Source organism: Calliopsis andreniformis, chromosome 11 (genome assembly GCF_051401765.1).
Source record: "Calliopsis andreniformis isolate RMS-2024a chromosome 11, iyCalAndr_principal, whole genome shotgun sequence".
Classification (NCBI taxonomy): Eukaryota; Metazoa; Arthropoda; class Insecta; order Hymenoptera; family Andrenidae; genus Calliopsis; species Calliopsis andreniformis.
Window position 1 is genome coordinate 4,318,239 of NC_135072.1, and position 22,381 is coordinate 4,340,619.

Sequence of the window (22,381 nt, forward strand, 5' to 3'; positions counted from 1 at the left end):
TGATCACTGTTGAATGAGGATTGAGGATTGAGGATTGAGGATTGAGGATTGAGGATTGAAGATTGAGTATTGAGGATTGAAGATTGAGGATTGAGGATTGAGTATTGAGGATTGAGGATTGAATATTGAGGGTTGAGGATTGAGGATTGAGGATTGAGCATTGAGGATTGAAGATTGAATATTGATGATTGAATATTGAGGATTCAGGATTGAGGGTTGTGGATTGAGGACGAGGACTGAGGGTTGAGAATTGACACTTGAGGTGTGAGGATTGAGGATTGAGGATTGCGAATTGAGGATTGAAGATTGAAGATTGAAGATTGAGGATTGGGTATTGAGGATTGTAGAATGAGGACTGAGGATTGAGGATTGAGGATTGAGGATTGAGAATTGAGAATCGAGGATTGAAGATTGAGGATTGAGGATTGAGGATTGAGGATTGAGGATTGAAGATTGAGTATTGAGGATTGAAGATTGAGGATTGAGGATTGAGTATTGAGGATTGAGGATTGAAGATTGAGGATTGAGGATTGAGGATTGAGGATTGATGATTGAGGATTGAGGATTGAGGATTGAGGATTGAAGATTGAGGATTGGGGATTGAGGATTGACGTTTGAGGATTGAGTATTGAGGATTGAGAATTGAGGATTGAGGATTGAAATTGAGTATTGAGGATTGAAGGTTGAGGATTGAGATTTGATTATTGAATATTGTGGATTGAGTATAGAACCATGAGGATTCAGGATATTCTATTGAGTGTTGGGAATTGAGGATTGATGGTTGAGTATTGAGGATTCATGGCTGAGGGTTGTGTGTTGAATATTGAGGGTGGAGGATTGAAGATTGAGGATAGAGGATTGAGGATTGAAGATTGAGTATTCATGATTGAATACTGAGGATTGCGGATTGAGGTTTGAGGATTGAGGACGAGGACTGACGGTAGAGGATTGAGGTTTGAGGATTGAGGATTGAGGATTGAGGACTGAGTATTGAGGATTGAAGATTGAGGGTTGAGGATTGAGGCTTGAGGATTGAGGATTGAGGTTTGAGAAATGAGGATTGAGGATTGAGAATTGAGGATTGAAGATTGAGTATTGAGAATTGAGGATTGAGGATTGAGGATTGAGGATGAGTACTGAGGGTTGAGAATTTAGGTTTGAGAAATGAGGATTGAGGATTGAGGATTGAGGATTGAGGATTGAGGGTTGAGGATTGATGATTGGGTATTGAAGATTGAGTATTGGTCACTGAGGATTGAGGATTGAGAATTGAGAATTGAGGATGAGGACTGAGGGTTGAGGATCGAGGTTTGAGAAATGAGGATTGAGGATTGAGGATTGAGGATTGAAGATTGAGTATTGAGAATTGAGGATTGAGGATTGAGGATTGAGGATTGAGGATTGAGGATGAGGACTGAGGGTTGAGAACTTAGGTTTGAGAAATGAGGATTGAGGATTGAGGATTGAGGATTGAGGGTTGAGGATTGATGATTGGGTATTGAAGATTGAGTATTGATCACTGAGTATTGAGGATTGAGGATTGAGGATTGAGGGTTGAGGATGGAGGATGAGGGCTGAGGGTTGAGGATTGAGGATTGAGGACTGAGGACTGAGGATTGAGGATCGAGAGTTGAGGATTGAGGATTGAGGATTGAGGATTGAGGATTGAGAATTGAGGATTGATGATTGAGGGTTGAAGATTGAATATTGAGGATTGAAGATTGAGGATTGATGATTAAGGATTGAGGATGGAGGATGAGGGCTGAGGGTTGGGGATTGAGGTTTGAGGACTGAGGACTGAGGATTGAGGATTGGGAATTGAGGATTGAGGGTTGAGGATTGAAGATTGAGGATTGGGTATTGAGGATTGTAGAATGAGGACTGAGGATTGAGGATTGAGGATTGAGGATTGAGAATTGAGAATCGAGGATTGAAGATTGAGGATTGAGGATGAGGATTGAGGATTGAGGATTGAAGATTGAGGATTGAGGATTGAGGATTGATGATTGAGGATTGAGGATTGAGGATTGAGGATTGAAGATTGAGGTTTGGGGATTGAGGATTGACGTTTGAGGATTGAGTATTGAGGATTGAGAATTGAGGATTGAGGATTGAAATTGAGTATTGAGGATTGAAGGTTGAGGATTGAGATTTGATTATTGAATATTGTGGATTGAGTGTTGAACCATGAGGATTCAGGATATTCTATTGAGTATTGGGAATTGAGGATTGATGGTTGAGTATTGAGGATTCATGGCTGAGGGTTGTGTGTTGAATATTGAGGGTGGAGGATTGAAGATTGAGGATAGAGGATTGAGGATTTAAGATTGAGTATTCATGATTGAATACTGAGGATTGAGGATTGAGGTTTGAGGATTGAGGACGAGGACTGACGGTAGAGGATTGAGGTTTGAGGATTGAGGATTGAGGATTGAGGACTGAGGATTGAGGATTGAGGATTGAGTATTGAAGATTGAGTATTGATGCCTGAGGATTGAGGATTGAGGATTGAGGATTGAGGATTGGGGATTGAATATTGAGTACTGAGGATTGAAGATTGAGGATTGAGGATTGAGGATTGAGGATGGAGGATGAGGGCTGAGGGTTGAGGATTGAGGTTTGAGTAGTGAATCCTGAGAATTCAGGGTATTCTATTGAGTATTTAGAATTGAGGATTGATGGTTGAGTACTGAGGACTGAGGATTGAGGATTGAAGGTTGAGTATTGAGGATTCAGAATTGAGGTTTGAGGACTGAGGATTGAGGATTGAAGATTGAGTATTGAGGATTGAATTTTGAGGATTGAGGATTGAGGATTGAGGATTGAGGATGATGTCTGAAGGTTGAGGATTGAGGTTTGAGGACTGAGGACTGAGGATTGAGGACTGCGGATTGAGGATGGGGGCTGAAGGTCGGGGATTGAGGTTTGACGGCTGAGGACTGAGGATTGAGGATTGAGAATTAAGGATTGTTGATAGAGGATTGAAGATTGAGGATTGGGTATTGAGGATTGAAGAATGAGGATTGAGGATTGAGGATTGAGGATCTAGGATTGGAGATTGATTATTGAGGACTGAAGATTGGGGATTGAGGATTGAGGATTGAGGCTCTAGGATTGGAGATTGAAGAGTGAGGATTGAGGATTGAGGGTTGAGGGTTGAGGACGAGGACTGACGGTTGAGGATTGAGGTTTGAGGATTGAGGATTGAGGACTGAGGATTGAGGACTGAGGATTGAGGATTGAGGATTGAGGATTGAAGATTGAGTATTGAGAATTGAGGATTGAAGATTGAGGATTGAGGATTGAGGATTGAGGATGAGGACTGAGGGTTGAGAATTTAGGTTTGAGAAATGAGGATTGAGGATTGAGGATTGAGGATTGAGGGTTGAGGATTGATGATTGGGTATTGAAGATTAAGTATTGATCACTGTTGAATGAGGATTGAGGATTGAGGATTGAGGATTGAGGATTGAGGATTGAAGATTGAAAATTGAGGATTGAAGATTGAGGATTGAGGATTGAGGGTTGAGGATGGAGGATGAGGGCTGAGGGTTGAGGATTGAGGTTTGAGGACTGAGGACTGAGGATTGAGGATCGAGAGTTGAGGATTGAGGATTGAGGATTGAGGATTGAGGATTGAGTATTGAGGATTGATGATTGAGGGTTGAAGATTGAATATTGAGGATTGAAGATTGAGGATTGATGATTAAGGATTGAGGATGGAGGATGAGGGCTGAGGGTTGGTGATTGAGGTTTGAGGACTGAGGACTGAGGATTGAGGATTGGGAATTGAGGACTGAGGGTTGAGGATTGAAGATTGAGGATTGGGTATTGAGGATTGAAGAATGAGGATTGAGGATTCAGGATTGAGAATTGAGGACTGAAGGTTGAATATTGATGAATGAAGATTAACGATTGAGGATTGAGTGTTGTGGATTGAGGACGAGGACTGAGGGTCGAGTATTGACTCTTGAGGTCTGAGGATTGAGGATTGAGGATTGCGAATTGAGGATTGAGGATTGAGGATTGAGGATTGAGGGTTGTGGATTGAGGACGAGTACTGAGGGTTGAATATTGATGATTGAGGTCTGAGGATTGAGGATTGAGGATTGAAAATTGAGGATTGAGGATTGAGGATTGAGGATTGAGGATTGAAGATTGAGTATTGATGATTGAGGATTGAGAGTTGAGAATTGAGGATGAGGACTGAGGGTTGAGGATTGAGGTTTGAGAAATGTGGATTGAGGATTGAGGATTGAGGATTGAAGATTGAGTATTGAGAATTGAGGATTGAGGATTGAGGATTGAGGATTGAGGATTGAGGATGGGGACTGAGGGTTGAGAATTTAGGTTTGAGAAATGAGGATTGAGGATTGAGGATTGAGGATTGAGGATTGAGGGTTGAGGATTGATGATTGGGTATTGAAGATTGAGTATTGATCACTGAGGATTGAAGATTGAGGACTGGCGATTGAGGATTGAGGTTTGAGGATTGGGTATTGAGGATTGAAGAATGAGGGTTGAGGATTGAGGATTGAGGATTGAGGGCTGAGGATCTAGGATTGGAGATTGATTATTGAGGATTGGAGATTGGGGATTGAGGATTGAGGATTGAGTATCTAGGATTGGAGATTGATTATTGAGGATTGAAGATTGAGGATTGATGATTGAGGATTGAGAATTGAGAATTGAGGATGAGGACTGCGGGTTGAGGATCGAGGTTTGAGAAATGAGGATTGAGGATTGAGGATTGATTGATTGACGATTGAGTATTGAGAATTGAGGATTGAGGATTGAGGATTGAGGATTGAGGATTGAGATTGAGGACTGAGGGTTGAGAATTTAGGTTTGAGAAATGAGGATTGAGGGTTGAGGATTGAAGATTGAGGATTGGGTATTGAGGATTGAAGAATGAGGATTGAGGATTGAGGATTGAGGATTGAGGATTGAGGACTGAAGGTTGAATATTGATGAATGAAGATTAACGATTGAGGATTGAGGGTTGTGGATTGAGGACGAGGACTGAGGGTTGAGTATTGACTCTTGAAGTCTGAGGATTGAGGATTGAGGATTGCGAATTGAGGATTGAAGATTGAAGATTGAGGATTGGGTATTGAGGATTGTAGAATGAGGACTGAGGATTGAGGATTGAGGATTGAGGATTGAAAATTGAGAATCGAGGATTGAAGATTGAGGATTGAGGATTGAGGATTGAGGATTGAGGATTGAAGATTGAGTATTGAGGATTGAAGATTGAGGATTGAGGATTGAGGATTGAGTATTGAGGATTGAGGATTGAATATTGAGGGTTGAGGATTGAGGATTGAGGATTGAGCATTGAGGATTGAAGATTGAATATTGATGATTGAAAATTGAGGATTGAGGATTGAGGGTTGTGGATTGAGGACGAGGACTGAGGGTTGAGAATTGACACTTGAGGTGTGAGGATTGAGGATTGAGGATTGCGAATTGAGGATTGAAGATTGAAGATTGAAGATTGAGGATTGGGTATTGAGGATTGTAGAATGAGGACTGAGGATTGAGGATTGAGGATTGAGGATTGAGAATTGAGAATCGAGGATTGAAGATTGAGGATTGAGGATTGAGGATTGAGGATTGAGGATTGAAGATTGAGTATTGAGGATTGAAGATTGAGGATTGACGTTTGAGGATTGAGTATTGAGGATTGAGAATTGAGGATTGAGGATTGAAATTGAGTATTGAGGATTGAAGGTTGAGGATTGAGATTTGATTATTGAATATTGTGGATTGAGTATAGAACCATGAGGATTCAGGATATTCTATTGAGTGTTGGGAAATGAGGATTGATGGTTGAGTATTGAGGATTCATGGCTGAGGGTTGTGTGTTGAATATTGAGGGTGGAGGATTGAAGATTGAGGATAGAGGATTGAGGATTGAAGATTGAGTATTCATGATTGAATACAGAGGATTGAGGATTGAGGTTTGAGGATTGAGGATTGAGGACTGAGGATTGAGGACTGAGGATTGAGCATTGAGGATTGAAGATTGAGGACTGGCGATTGAGGATTGAGGTTTGAGGATTGGGTATTGAGGATTGAAGAATGAGGATTGAGGATTGAGGATTGAGGATTGAGGGTTGAGGATCTAGGACTGGAGATTGATTATTGAGGATTGAAGATTGGGGATTGAGGATTGAGGATTGAGGATCCAGAATTGGAGATTGATTATTGAGGATTGAAGATTGAGGATTGATGATTGAGGATTGAGAATAGAGAATTGAGGATGAGGACTGAGGGTTGAGGATTGGGGTTTGAGAAATGAGGATTGAGGATTGAGGATTGAGGATTGAAGATTGAGTATTGAGAATTGAGGATTGAAGATTGAGGATTGAGGATTGAGGATTGAGGATGAGGACTGAGGGTTGAGAATTTAGGTTTGAGAAATGAGGATTGAGGATTGAGGATTGAGGATTGAGGGTTGAGGATTGATGATTGGGTATTGAAGATTAAGTATTGATCACTGTTGAATGAGGATTGAGGATTGAGGATTGAGGATTGAGGATTGAGGATTGAAGATTGAAAATTGAGGATTGAAGATTGAGGATTGAGGATTGAGGGTTGAGGATGGAGGATGAGGGCTGAGGGTTGAGGATTGAGGTTTGAGGACTGAGGACTGAGGATTGAGGATCGAGAGTTGAGGATTGAGGATTGAGGATTGAGGATTGAGGATTGAGTATTGAGGATTGATGATTGAGGGTTGAAGATTGAATATTGAGGATTGAAGATTGAGGATTGATGATTAAGGATTGAGGATGGAGGATGAGGGCTGAGGGTTGGGGATTGAGGTTTGAGGACTGAGGACTGAGGATTGAGGATTGGGAATTGAGGACTGAGGGTTGAGGATTGAAGATTGAGGATTGGGTATTGAGGATTGAAGAATGAGGATTGAGGATTCAGGATTGAGAATTGAGGACTGAAGGTTGAATATTGATGAATGAAGATTAACGATTGAGGATTGAGTGTTGTGGATTGAGGACGAGGACTGAGGGTTGAGTATTGACTCTTGAGGTCTGAGGATTGAGGATTGAGGATTGCGAATTGAGGATTGAGGATTGAGGATTGAGGATTGAGGGTTGTGGATTGAGGACGAGTACTGAGGGTTGAATATTGATGATTGAGGTCTGAGGATTGAGGATTGAGGATTGAAAATTGAGGATTGAGGATTGAGGATTGAGGATTGAGGATTGAAGATTGAGTATTGATGATTGAGGATTGAGAGTTGAGAATTGAGGATGAGGACTGAGGGTTGAGGATTGAGGTTTGAGAAATGTGGATTGAGGATTGAGGATTGAGGATTGAAGATTGAGTATTGAGAATTGAGGATTGAGGATTGAGGATTGAGGATTGAGGATTGAGGATGGGGACTGAGGGTTGAGAATTTAGGTTTGAGAAATGAGGATTGAGGATTGATGATTGAGGATTGAGGATTGAGGGTTGAGGATTGATGATTGGGTATTGAAGATTGAGTATTGATCACTGAGGATTGAAGATTGAGGACTGGCGATTGAGGATTGAGGTTTGAGGATTGGGTATTGAGGATTGAAGAATGAGGGTTGAGGATTGAGGATTGAGGATTGAGGGCTGAGGATCTAGGATTGGAGATTGATTATTGAGGATTGGAGATTGGGGATTGAGGATTGAGGATTGAGTATCTAGGATTGGAGATTGATTATTGAGGATTGAAGATTGAGGATTGATGATTGAGGATTGAGAATTGAGAATTGAGGATGAGGACTGCGGGTTGAGGATCGAGGTTTGAGAAATGAGGATTGAGGATTGAGGATTGATTGATTGACGATTGAGTATTGAGAATTGAGGATTGAGGATTGAGGATTGAGGATTGAGGATTGAGATTGAGGACTGAGGGTTGAGAATTTAGGTTTGAGAAATGAGGATTGAGGGTTGAGGATTGAAGATTGAGGATTGGGTATTGAGGATTGAAGAATGAGGATTGAGGATTGAGGATTGAGGATTGAGGATTGAGGACTGAAGGTTGAATATTGATGAATGAAGATTAACGATTGAGGATTGAGGGTTGTGGATTGAGGACGAGGACTGAGGGTTGAGTATTGACTCTTGAAGTCTGAGGATTGAGGATTGAGGATTGCGAATTGAGGATTGAAGATTGAAGATTGAGGATTGGGTATTGAGGATTGTAGAATGAGGACTGAGGATTGAGGATTGAGGATTGAGGATTGAAAATTGAGAATCGAGGATTGAAGATTGAGGATTGAGGATTGAGGATTGAGGATTGAGGATTGAAGATTGAGTATTGAGGATTGAAGATTGAGGATTGAGGATTGAGTATTGAGGATTGAGGATTGAATATTGAGGGTTGAGGATTGAGGATTGAGGATTGAGCATTGAGGATTGAAGATTGAATATTGATGATTGAAAATTGAGGATTGAGGATTGAGGGTTGTGGATTGAGGACGAGGACTGAGGGTTGAGAATTGACACTTGAGGTGTGAGGATTGAGGATTGAGGATTGCGAATTGAGGATTGAAGATTGAAGATTGAAGATTGAGGATTGGGTATTGAGGATTGTAGAATGAGGACTGAGGATTGAGGATTGAGGATTGAGGATTGAGAATTGAGAATCGAGGATTGAAGATTGAGGATTGAGGATTGAGGATTGAGGATTGAGGATTGAAGATTGAGTATTGAGGATTGAAGATTGAGGATTGAGGATTGAGGATTGAGGATTGAGAATTGAGGATTGATGATTGAGGGTCGAAGATTGAATATTGAGGATTGAAGATTGAGGATTGATGATTAAGGATTGAGGATGGAGGATGAGGGCTGAGGGTTGGGGATTGAGGTTTGAGGACTGAGGACTGAGGATTGAGGATTGGGAATTGAGGATTGAGGGTTGAGGATTGAAGATTGAGGATTGGGTATTGAGGATTGTAGAATGAGGACTGAGGATTGAGGATTGAGGATGGAGGATTGAGAATTGAGAATCGAGGATTGAAGATTGAGGATTGAGGATGAGGATTGAGGATTGAGGATTGAAGATTGAGGATTGAGGATTGAGGATTGATGATTGAGGATTGAGGATTGAGGATTGAGGATTGAAGATTGAGGATTGGGGATTGAGGATTGACGTTTGAGGATTGAGTATTGAGGATTGAGAATTGAGGATTGAGGATTGAAATTGAGTATTGAGGATTGAAGGTTGAGGATTGAGATTTGATTATTGAATATTGTGGATTGAGTGTTGAACCATGAGGATTCAGCATATTCTATTGAGTATTGGGAATTGAGGATTGATGGTTGAGTATTGAGGATTCATGGCTGAGGGTTGTGTGTTGAATATTGAGGGTGGAGGATTGAAGATTGAGGATAGAGGATTGAGGATTTAAGATTGAGTATTCATGATTGAATACTGAGGATTGAGGATTGAGGTTTGAGGATTGAGGACGAGGACTGACGGTAGAGGATTGAGGTTTGAGGATTGAGGATTGAGGATTGAGGACTGAGGATTGAGGATTGAGGATTGAGTATTGAAGATTGAGTATTGATGCCTGAGGATTGAGGATTGAGGATTGAGGATTGAGGATTGGGGATTGAATATTGAGTACTGAGGATTGAAGATTGAGGATTGAGGATTGAGGATTGAGGATGGAGGATGAGGGCTGAGGGTTGAGGATTGAGGTTTGAGTAGTGAATCCTGAGAATTCAGGGTATTCTATTGAGTATTTAGAATTGAGGATTGATGGTTGAGTACTGAGGACTGAGGATTGAGGATTGAAGGTTGAGTATTGAGGATTCAGAATTGAGGTTTGAGGACTGAGGATTGAGGATTGAAGATTGAGTATTGAGGATTGAATTTTGAGGATTGAGGATTGAGGATTGAGGATTGAGGATGATGTCTGAAGGTTGAGGATTGAGGTTTGAGGACTGAGGACTGAGGATTGAGGACTGCGGATTGAGGATGGGGGCTGAAGGTCGGGGATTGAGGTTTGACGGCTGAGGACTGAGGATTGAGGATTGAGAATTAAGGATTGTTGATAGAGGATTGAAGATTGAGGATTGGGTATTGAGGATTGAAGAATGAGGATTGAGGATTGAGGATTGAGGATCTAGGATTGGAGATTGATTATTGAGGACTGAAGATTGGGGATTGAGGATTGAGGATTGAGGCTCTAGGATTGGAGATTGAAGAGTGAGGATTGAGGATTGAGGGTTGAGGGTTGAGGACGAGGACTGACGGTTGAGGATTGAGGTTTGAGGATTGAGGATTGAGGACTGAGGATTGAGGACTGAGGATTGAGCATTGAGGATTGAAGATTGAGGACTGGCGATTGAGGATTGAGGTTTGAGGATTGGGTATTGAGGATTGAAGAATGAGGATTGAGGATTGAGGATTGAGGATTGAGGGTTGAGGATTGATGATTGAGGATTGAGGATTGAGGATTGAGGATTGAAGATTGAGGATTGGGGATTGAGGATTGACGTTTGAGGATTGAGTATTGAGGATTGAGAATTGAGGATTGAGGATTGAAATTGAGTATTGAGGATTGAAGGTTGAGGATTGAGATTTGATTATTGAATATTGTGGATTGAGTATAGAACCATGAGGATTCAGGATATTCTATTGAGTGTTGGGAATTGAGGATTGATGGTTGAGTATTGAGGATTCATGGCTGAGGGTTGTGTGTTGAATATTGAGGGTGGAGGATTGAAGATTGAGGATAGAGGATTGAGGATTGAAGATTGAGTATTCATGATTGAATACTGAGGATTGCGGATTGAGGTTTGAGGATTGAGGACGAGGACTGACGGTAGAGGATTGAGGTTTGAGGATTGAGGATTGAGGATTGAGGGTTGTGGATTGAGGACGAGTACTGAGGGTTGAATATTGATGATTGAGGTCTGAGGATTGAGGATTGAGGATTGAAAATTGAGGATTGAGGATTGAGGATTGAGGATTGAGGATTGAAGATTGAGTATTGATGATTGAGGATTGAGAGTTGAGAATTGAGGATGAGGACTGAGGGTTGAGGATTGAGGTTTGAGAAATGTGGATTGAGGATTGAGGATTGAGGATTGAAGATTGAGTATTGAGAATTGAGGATTGAGGATTGAGGATTGAGGATTGAGGATTGAGGATGGGGACTGAGGGTTGAGAATTTAGGTTTGAGAAATGAGGATTGAGGATTGAGGATTGAGGATTGAGGATTGAGGGTTGAGGATTGATGATTGGGTATTGAAGATTGAGTATTGATCACTGAGGATTGAAGATTGAGGACTGGCGATTGAGGATTGAGGTTTGAGGATTGGGTATTGAGGATTGAAGAATGAGGGTTGAGGATTGAGGATTGAGGATTGAGGGCTGAGGATCTAGGATTGGAGATTGATTATTGAGGATTGGAGATTGGGGATTGAGGATTGAGGATTGAGTATCTAGGATTGGAGATTGATTATTGAGGATTGAAGATTGAGGATTGATGATTGAGGATTGAGAATTGAGAATTGAGGATGAGGACTGCGGGTTGAGGATCGAGGTTTGAGAAATGAGGATTGAGGATTGAGGATTGATTGATTGACGATTGAGTATTGAGAATTGAGGATTGAGGATTGAGGATTGAGGATTGAGGATTGAGATTGAGGACTGAGGGTTGAGAATTTAGGTTTGAGAAATGAGGATTGAGGGTTGAGGATTGAAGATTGAGGATTGGGTATTGAGGATTGAAGAATGAGGATTGAGGATTGAGGATTGAGGATTGAGGATTGAGGACTGAAGGTTGAATATTGATGAATGAAGATTAACGATTGAGGATTGAGGGTTGTGGATTGAGGACGAGGACTGAGGGTTGAGTATTGACTCTTGAAGTCTGAGGATTGAGGATTGAGGATTGCGAATTGAGGATTGAAGATTGAAGATTGAGGATTGGGTATTGAGGATTGTAGAATGAGGACTGAGGATTGAGGATTGAGGATTGAGGATTGAAAATTGAGAATCGAGGATTGAAGATTGAGGATTGAGGATTGAGGATTGAGGATTGAGGATTGAAGATTGAGTATTGAGGATTGAAGATTGAGGATTGAGGATTGAGGATTGAGTATTGAGGATTGAGGATTGAATATTGAGGGTTGAGGATTGAGGATTGAGGATTGAGCATTGAGGATTGAAGATTGAATATTGATGATTGAAAATTGAGGATTGAGGATTGAGGGTTGTGGATTGAGGACGAGGACTGAGGGTTGAGAATTGACACTTGAGGTGTGAGGATTGAGGATTGAGGATTGCGAATTGAGGATTGAAGATTGAAGATTGAAGATTGAGGATTGGGTATTGAGGATTGTAGAATGAGGACTGAGGATTGAGGATTGAGGATTGAGGATTGAGAATTGAGAATCGAGGATTGAAGATTGAGGATTGAGGATTGAGGATTGAGGATTGAGGATTGAAGATTGAGTATTGAGGATTGAAGATTGAGGATTGACGTTTGAGGATTGAGTATTGAGGATTGAGAATTGAGGATTGAGGATTGAAATTGAGTATTGAGGATTGAAGGTTGAGGATTGAGATTTGATTATTGAATATTGTGGATTGAGTATAGAACCATGAGGATTCAGGATATTCTATTGAGTGTTGGGAAATGAGGATTGATGGTTGAGTATTGAGGATTCATGGCTGAGGGTTGTGTGTTGAATATTGAGGGTGGAGGATTGAAGATTGAGGATAGAGGATTGAGGATTGAAGATTGAGTATTCATGATTGAATACAGAGGATTGAGGATTGAGGTTTGAGGATTGAGGATTGAGGACTGAGGATTGAGGACTGAGGATTGAGCATTGAGGATTGAAGATTGAGGACTGGCGATTGAGGATTGAGGTTTGAGGATTGGGTATTGAGGATTGAAGAATGAGGATTGAGGATTGAGGATTGAGGATTGAGGGTTGAGGATCTAGGACTGGAGATTGATTATTGAGGATTGAAGATTGGGGATTGAGGATTGAGGATTGAGGATCCAGAATTGGAGATTGATTATTGAGGATTGAAGATTGAGGATTGATGATTGAGGATTGAGAATAGAGAATTGAGGATGAGGACTGAGGGTTGAGGATTGGGGTTTGAGAAATGAGGATTGAGGATTGAGGATTGAGGATTGAAGATTGAGTATTGAGAATTGAGGATTGAAGATTGAGGATTGAGGATTGAGGATTGAGGATGAGGACTGAGGGTTGAGAATTTAGGTTTGAGAAATGAGGATTGAGGATTGAGGATTGAGGATTGAGGGTTGAGGATTGATGATTGGGTATTGAAGATTAAGTATTGATCACTGTTGAATGAGGATTGAGGATTGAGGATTGAGGATTGAGGATTGAGGATTGAAGATTGAAAATTGAGGATTGAAGATTGAGGATTGAGGATTGAGGGTTGAGGATGGAGGATGAGGGCTGAGGGTTGAGGATTGAGGTTTGAGGACTGAGGACTGAGGATTGAGGATCGAGAGTTGAGGATTGAGGATTGAGGATTGAGGATTGAGGATTGAGTATTGAGGATTGATGATTGAGGGTTGAAGATTGAATATTGAGGATTGAAGATTGAGGATTGATGATTAAGGATTGAGGATGGAGGATGAGGGCTGAGGGTTGGGGATTGAGGTTTGAGGACTGAGGACTGAGGATTGAGGATTGGGAATTGAGGACTGAGGGTTGAGGATTGAAGATTGAGGATTGGGTATTGAGGATTGAAGAATGAGGATTGAGGATTCAGGATTGAGAATTGAGGACTGAAGGTTGAATATTGATGAATGAAGATTAACGATTGAGGATTGAGTGTTGTGGATTGAGGACGAGGACTGAGGGTTGAGTATTGACTCTTGAGGTCTGAGGATTGAGGATTGAGGATTGCGAATTGAGGATTGAGGATTGAGGATTGAGGATTGAGGGTTGTGGATTGAGGACGAGTACTGAGGGTTGAATATTGATGATTGAGGTCTGAGGATTGAGGATTGAGGATTGAAAATTGAGGATTGAGGATTGAGGATTGAGGATTGAGGATTGAAGATTGAGTATTGATGATTGAGGATTGAGAGTTGAGAATTGAGGATGAGGACTGAGGGTTGAGGATTGAGGTTTGAGAAATGTGGATTGAGGATTGAGGATTGAGGATTGAAGATTGAGTATTGAGAATTGAGGATTGAGGATTGAGGATTGAGGATTGAGGATTGAGGATGGGGACTGAGGGTTGAGAATTTAGGTTTGAGAAATGAGGATTGAGGATTGATGATTGAGGATTGAGGATTGAGGGTTGAGGATTGATGATTGGGTATTGAAGATTGAGTATTGATCACTGAGGATTGAAGATTGAGGACTGGCGATTGAGGATTGAGGTTTGAGGATTGGGTATTGAGGATTGAAGAATGAGGGTTGAGGATTGAGGATTGAGGATTGAGGGCTGAGGATCTAGGATTGGAGATTGATTATTGAGGATTGGAGATTGGGGATTGAGGATTGAGGATTGAGTATCTAGGATTGGAGATTGATTATTGAGGATTGAAGATTGAGGATTGATGATTGAGGATTGAGAATTGAGAATTGAGGATGAGGACTGCGGGTTGAGGATCGAGGTTTGAGAAATGAGGATTGAGGATTGAGGATTGATTGATTGACGATTGAGTATTGAGAATTGAGGATTGAGGATTGAGGATTGAGGATTGAGGATTGAGATTGAGGACTGAGGGTTGAGAATTTAGGTTTGAGAAATGAGGATTGAGGGTTGAGGATTGAAGATTGAGGATTGGGTATTGAGGATTGAAGAATGAGGATTGAGGATTGAGGATTGAGGATTGAGGATTGAGGACTGAAGGTTGAATATTGATGAATGAAGATTAACGATTGAGGATTGAGGGTTGTGGATTGAGGACGAGGACTGAGGGTTGAGTATTGACTCTTGAAGTCTGAGGATTGAGGATTGAGGATTGCGAATTGAGGATTGAAGATTGAAGATTGAGGATTGGGTATTGAGGATTGTAGAATGAGGACTGAGGATTGAGGATTGAGGATTGAGGATTGAAAATTGAGAATCGAGGATTGAAGATTGAGGATTGAGGATTGAGGATTGAGGATTGAGGATTGAAGATTGAGTATTGAGGATTGAAGATTGAGGATTGAGGATTGAGTATTGAGGATTGAGGATTGAATATTGAGGGTTGAGGATTGAGGATTGAGGATTGAGCATTGAGGATTGAAGATTGAATATTGATGATTGAAAATTGAGGATTGAGGATTGAGGGTTGTGGATTGAGGACGAGGACTGAGGGTTGAGAATTGACACTTGAGGTGTGAGGATTGAGGATTGAGGATTGCGAATTGAGGATTGAAGATTGAAGATTGAAGATTGAGGATTGGGTATTGAGGATTGTAGAATGAGGACTGAGGATTGAGGATTGAGGATTGAGGATTGAGAATTGAGAATCGAGGATTGAAGATTGAGGATTGAGGATTGAGGATTGAGGATTGAGGATTGAAGATTGAGTATTGAGGATTGAAGATTGAGGATTGAGGATTGAGGATTGAGGATTGAGAATTGAGGATTGATGATTGAGGGTCGAAGATTGAATATTGAGGATTGAAGATTGAGGATTGATGATTAAGGATTGAGGATGGAGGATGAGGGCTGAGGGTTGGGGATTGAGGTTTGAGGACTGAGGACTGAGGATTGAGGATTGGGAATTGAGGATTGAGGGTTGAGGATTGAAGATTGAGGATTGGGTATTGAGGATTGTAGAATGAGGACTGAGGATTGAGGATTGAGGATGGAGGATTGAGAATTGAGAATCGAGGATTGAAGATTGAGGATTGAGGATGAGGATTGAGGATTGAGGATTGAAGATTGAGGATTGAGGATTGAGGATTGATGATTGAGGATTGAGGATTGAGGATTGAGGATTGAAGATTGAGGATTGGGGATTGAGGATTGACGTTTGAGGATTGAGTATTGAGGATTGAGAATTGAGGATTGAGGATTGAAATTGAGTATTGAGGATTGAAGGTTGAGGATTGAGATTTGATTATTGAATATTGTGGATTGAGTGTTGAACCATGAGGATTCAGCATATTCTATTGAGTATTGGGAATTGAGGATTGATGGTTGAGTATTGAGGATTCATGGCTGAGGGTTGTGTGTTGAATATTGAGGGTGGAGGATTGAAGATTGAGGATAGAGGATTGAGGATTTAAGATTGAGTATTCATGATTGAATACTGAGGATTGAGGATTGAGGTTTGAGGATTGAGGACGAGGACTGACGGTAGAGGATTGAGGTTTGAGGATTGAGGATTGAGGATTGAGGACTGAGGATTGAGGATTGAGGATTGAGTATTGAAGATTGAGTATTGATGCCTGAGGATTGAGGATTGAGGATTGAGGATTGAGGATTGGGGATTGAATATTGAGTACTGAGGATTGAAGATTGAGGATTGAGGATTGAGGATTGAGGATGGAGGATGAGGGCTGAGGGTTGAGGATTGAGGTTTGAGTAGTGAATCCTGAGAATTCAGGGTATTCTATTGAGTATTTAGAATTGAGGATTGATGGTTGAGTACTGAGGACTGAGGATTGAGGATTGAAGGTTGAGTATTGAGGATTCAGAATTGAGGTTTGAGGACTGAGGATTGAGGATTGAAGATTGAGTATTGAGGATTGAATTTTGAGGATTGAGGATTGAGGATTGAGGATTGAGGATGATGTCTGAAGGTTGAGGATTGAGGTTTGAGGACTGAGGACTGAGGATTGAGGACTGCGGATTGAGGATGGGGGCTGAAGGTCGGGGATTGAGGTTTGACGGCTGAGGACTGAGGATTGAGGATTGAGAATTAAGGATTGTTGATAGAGGATTGAAGATTGAGGATTGGGTATTGAGGATTGAAGAATGAGGATTGAGGATTGAGGATTGAGGATCTAGGATTGGAGATTGATTATTGAGGACTGAAGATTGGGGATTGAGGATTGAGGATTGAGGCTCTAGGATTGGAGATTGAAGAGTGAGGATTGAGGATTGAGGGTTGAGGGTTGAGGACGAGGACTGACGGTTGAGGATTGAGGTTTGAGGATTGAGGATTGAGGACTGAGGATTGAGGACTGAGGATTGAGCATTGAGGATTGAAGATTGAGGACTGGCGATTGAGGATTGAGGTTTGAGGATTGGGTATTGAGGATTGAAGAATGAGGATTGAGGATTGAGGATTGAGGATTGAGGGTTGAGGATTGATGATTGAGGATTGAGGATTGAGGATTGAGGATTGAAGATTGAGGATTGGGGATTGAGGATTGACGTTTGAGGATTGAGTATTGAGGATTGAGAATTGAGGATTGAGGATTGAAATTGAGTATTGAGGATTGAAGGTTGAGGATTGAGATTTGATTATTGAATATTGTGGATTGAGTATAGAACCATGAGGATTCAGGATATTCTATTGAGTGTTGGGAATTGAGGATTGATGGTTGAGTATTGAGGATTCATGGCTGAGGGTTGTGTGTTGAATATTGAGGGTGGAGGATTGAAGATTGAGGATAGAGGATTGAGGATTGAAGATTGAGTATTCATGATTGAATACTGAGGATTGCGGATTGAGGTTTGAGGATTGAGGACGAGGACTGACGGTAGAGGATTGAGGTTTGAGGATTGAGGATTGAGGATTGAGGACTGAGTATTGAGGATTGAAGATTGAGGATTGAGGATTGAGGCTTGAGGATTGAGGATTGAGGTTTGAGAAATGAGGATTGAGGATTGAGAATTGAGGATTGAAGATTGAGTATTGAGAATTGAGGATTGAGGATTGAGGATTGAGGATGAGTACTGAGGGTTGAGAATTTAGGTTTGAGAAATGAGGATTGAGGATTGAGGATTGAGGATTGAGGATTGAGGGTTGAGGATTGATGATTGGGTATTGAAGATTGAGTATTGGTCACTGAGGATTGAGGATTGAGAATTGAGAATTGAGGATGAGGACTGAGGGTTGAGGATCGAGGTTTGAGAAATGAGGATTGAGGATTGAGGATTGAGGATTGAAGATTGAGTATTGAGAATTGAGGATTGAGGATTGAGGATTGAGGATTGAGGATTGAGGATGAGGACTGAGGGTTGAGAACTTAGGTTTGAGAAATGAGGATTGAGGATTGAGGATTGAGGATTGAGGGTTGAGGATTGATGATTGGGTATTGAAGATTGAGTATTGATCACTGAGTATTGAGGATTGAGGATTGAGGATTGAGGGTTGAGGATGGAGGATGAGGGCTGAGGGTTGAGGATTGAGGATTGAGGACTGAGGACTGAGGATTGAGGATCGAGAGTTGAGGATTGAGGATTGAGGATTGAGGATTGAGGATTGAGAATTGAGGATTGATGATTGAGGGTTGAAGATTGAATATTGAGGATTGAAGATTGAGGATTGATGATTAAGGATTGAGGATGGAGGATGAGGGCTGAGGGTTGGGGATTGAGGTTTGAGGACTGAGGACTGAGGATTGAGGATTGGGAATTGAGGATTGAGGGTTGAGGATTGAAGATTGAGGATTGGGTATTGAGGATTGTAGAATGAGGACTGAGGATTGAGGATTGAGGATTGAGGATTGAGAATTGAGAATCGAGGATTGAAGATTGAGGATTGAGGATGAGGATTGAGGATTGAGGATTGAAGATTGAGGATTGAGGATTGAGGATTGATGATTGAGGATTGAGGATTGAGGATTGAGGATTGAAGATTGAGGTTTGGGGATTGAGGATTGACGTTTGAGGATTGAGTATTGAGGATTGAGAATTGAGGATTGAGGATTGAAATTGAGTATTGAGGATTGAAGGTTGAGGATTGAGATTTGATTATTGAATATTGTGGATTGAGTGTTGAACCATGAGGATTCAGGATATTCTATTGAGTATTGGGAATTGAGGATTGATGGTTGAGTATTGAGGATTCATGGCTGAGGGTTGTGTGTTGAATATTGAGGGTGGAGGATTGAAGATTGAGGATAGAGGATTGAGGATTTAAGATTGAGTATTCATGATTGAATACTGAGGATTGAGGATTGAGGTTTGAGGATTGAGGACGAGGACTGACGGTAGAGGATTGAGGTTTGAGGATTGAGGATTGAGGATTGAGGACTGAGGATTGAGGATTGAGGATTGAGTATTGAAGATTGAGTATTGATGCCTGAGGATTGAGGATTGAGGATTGAGGATTGAGGATTGGGGATTGAATATTGAGTACTGAGGATTGAAGATTGAGGATTGAGGATTGAGGATTGAGGATGGAGGATGAGGGCTGAGGGTTGAGGATTGAGGTTTGAGTAGTGAATCCTGAGAATTCAGGGTATTCTATTGAGTATTTAGAATTGAGGATTGATGGTTGAGTACTGAGGACTGAGGATTGAGGATTGAAGGTTGAGTATTGAGGATTCAGAATTGAGGTTTGAGGACTGAGGATTGAGGATTGAAGATTGAGTATTGAGGATTGAATTTTGAGGATTGAGGATTGAGGATTGAGGATTGAGGATGATGTCTGAAGGTTGAGGATTGAGGTTTGAGGACTGAGGACTGAGGATTGAGGACTGCGGATTGAGGATGGGGGCTGAAGGTCGGGGATTGAGGTTTGACGGCTGAGGACTGAGGATTGAGGATTGAGAATTAAGGATTGTTGATAGAGGATTGAAGATTGAGGATTGGGTATTGAGGATTGAAGAATGAGGATTGAGGATTGAGGATTGAGGATCTAGGATTGGAGATTGATTATTGAGGACTGAAGATTGGGGATTGAGGATTGAGGATTGAGGCTCTAGGATTGGAGATTGAAGAGTGAGGATTGAGGATTGAGGGTTGAGGGTTGAGGACGAGGACTGACGGTTGAGGATTGAGGTTTGAGGATTGAGGATTGAGGACTGAGGATTGAGGACTGAGGATTGAGGATTGAGGATTGAGGATTGAAGATTGAGTATTGAGAATTGAGGATTGAAGATTGAGGATTGAGGATTGAGGATTGAGGATGAGGACTGAGGGTTGAGAATTTAGGTTTGAGAAATGAGGATTGAGGATTGAGGATTGAGGATTGAGGGTTGAGGATTGATGATTGGGTATTGAAGATTAAGTATTGATCACTGTTGAATGAGGATTGAGGATTGAGGATTGAGGATTGAGGATTGAGGATTGAAGATTGAAAATTGAGGATTGAAGATTGAGGATTGAGGATTGAGGGTTGAGGATGGAGGATGAGGGCTGAGGGTTGAGGATTGAGGTTTGAGGACTGAGGACTGAGGATTGAGGATCGAGAGTTGAGGATTGAGGATTGAGGATTGAGGATTGAGGATTGAGTATTGAGGATTGATGATTGAGGGTTGAAGATTGAATATTGAGGATTGAAGATTGAGGATTGATGATTAAGGATTGAGGATGGAGGATGAGGGCTGAGGGTTGGTGATTGAGGTTTGAGGACTGAGGACTGAGGATTGAGGATTGGGAATTGAGGACTGAGGGTTGAGGATTGAAGATTGAGGATTGGGTATTGAGGATTGAAGAATGAGGATTGAGGATTCAGGATTGAGAATTGAGGACTGAAGGTTGAATATTGATGAATGAAGATTAACGATTGAGGATTGAGTGTTGTGGATTGAGGACGAGGACTGAGGGTCGAGTATTGACTCTTGAGGTCTGAGGATTGAGGATTGAGGATTGCGAATTGAGGATTGAGGATTGAGGATTGAGGATTGAGGGTTGTGGATTGAGGACGAGTACTGAGGGTTGAATATTGATGATTGAGGTCTGAGGATTGAGGATTGAGGATTGAAAATTGAGGATTGAGGATTGAGGATTGAGGATTGAGGATTGAAGATTGAGTATTGATGATTGAGGATTGAGAGTTGAGAATTGAGGATGAGGACTGAGGGTTGAGGATTGAGGTTTGAGAAATGTGGATTGAGGATTGAGGATTGAGGATTGAAGATTGAGTATTGAGAATTGAGGATTGAGGATTGAGGATTGAGGATTGAGGATTGAGGATGGGGACTGAGGGTTGAGAATTTAGGTTTGAGAAATGAGGATTGAGGATTGAGGATTGAGGATTGAGGATTGAGGGTTGAGGATTGATGATTGGGTATTGAAGATTGAGTATTGATCACTGAGGATTGAAGATTGAGGACTGGCGATTGAGGATTGAGGTTTGAGGATTGGGTATTGAGGATTGAAGAATGAGGGTTGAGGATTGAGGATTGAGGATTGAGGGCTGAGGATCTAGGATTGGAGATTGATTATTGAGGATTGGAGATTGGGGATTGAGGATTGAGGATTGAGTATCTAGGATTGGAGATTGATTATTGAGGATTGAAGATTGAGGATTGATGATTGAGGATTGAGAATTGAGAATTGAGGATGAGGACTGCGGGTTGAGGATCGAGGTTTGAGAAATGAGGATTGAGGATTGAGGATTGATTGATTGACGATTGAGTATTGAGAATTGAGGATTGAGGATTGAGGATTGAGGATTGAGGATTGAGATTGAGGACTGAGGGTTGAGAATTTAGGTTTGAGAAATGAGGATTGAGGGTTGAGGATTGAAGATTGAGGATTGGGTATTGAGGATTGAAGAATGAGGATTGAGGATTGAGGATTGAGGATTGAGGATTGAGGACTGAAGGTTGAATATTGATGAATGAAGATTAACGATTGAGGATTGAGGGTTGTGGATTGAGGACGAGGACTGAGGGTTGAGTATTGACTCTTGAAGTCTGAGGATTGAGGATTGAGGATTGCGAATTGAGGATTGAAGATTGAAGATTGAGGATTGGGTATTGAGGATTGTAGAATGAGGACTGAGGATTGAGGATTGAGGATTGAGGATTGAAAATTGAGAATCGAGGATTGAAGATTGAGGATTGAGGATTGAGGATTGAGGATTGAGGATTGAAGATTGAGTATTGAGGATTGAAGATTGAGGATTGAGGATTGAGGATTGAGTATTGAGGATTGAGGATTGAATATTGAGGGTTGAGGATTGAGGATTGAGGATTGAGCATTGAGGATTGAAGATTGAATATTGATGATTGAAAATTGAGGATTGAGGATTGAGGGTTGTGGATTGAGGACGAGGACTGAGGGTTGAGAATTGACACTTGAGGTGTGAGGATTGAGGATTGAGGATTGCGAATTGAGGATTGAAGATTGAAGATTGAAGATTGAGGATTGGGTATTGAGGATTGTAGAATGAGGACTGAGGATTGAGGATTGAGGATTGAGGATTGAGAATTGAGAATCGAGGATTGAAGATTGAGGATTGAGGATTGAGGATTGAGGATTGAGGATTGAAGATTGAGTATTGAGGATTGAAGATTGAGGATT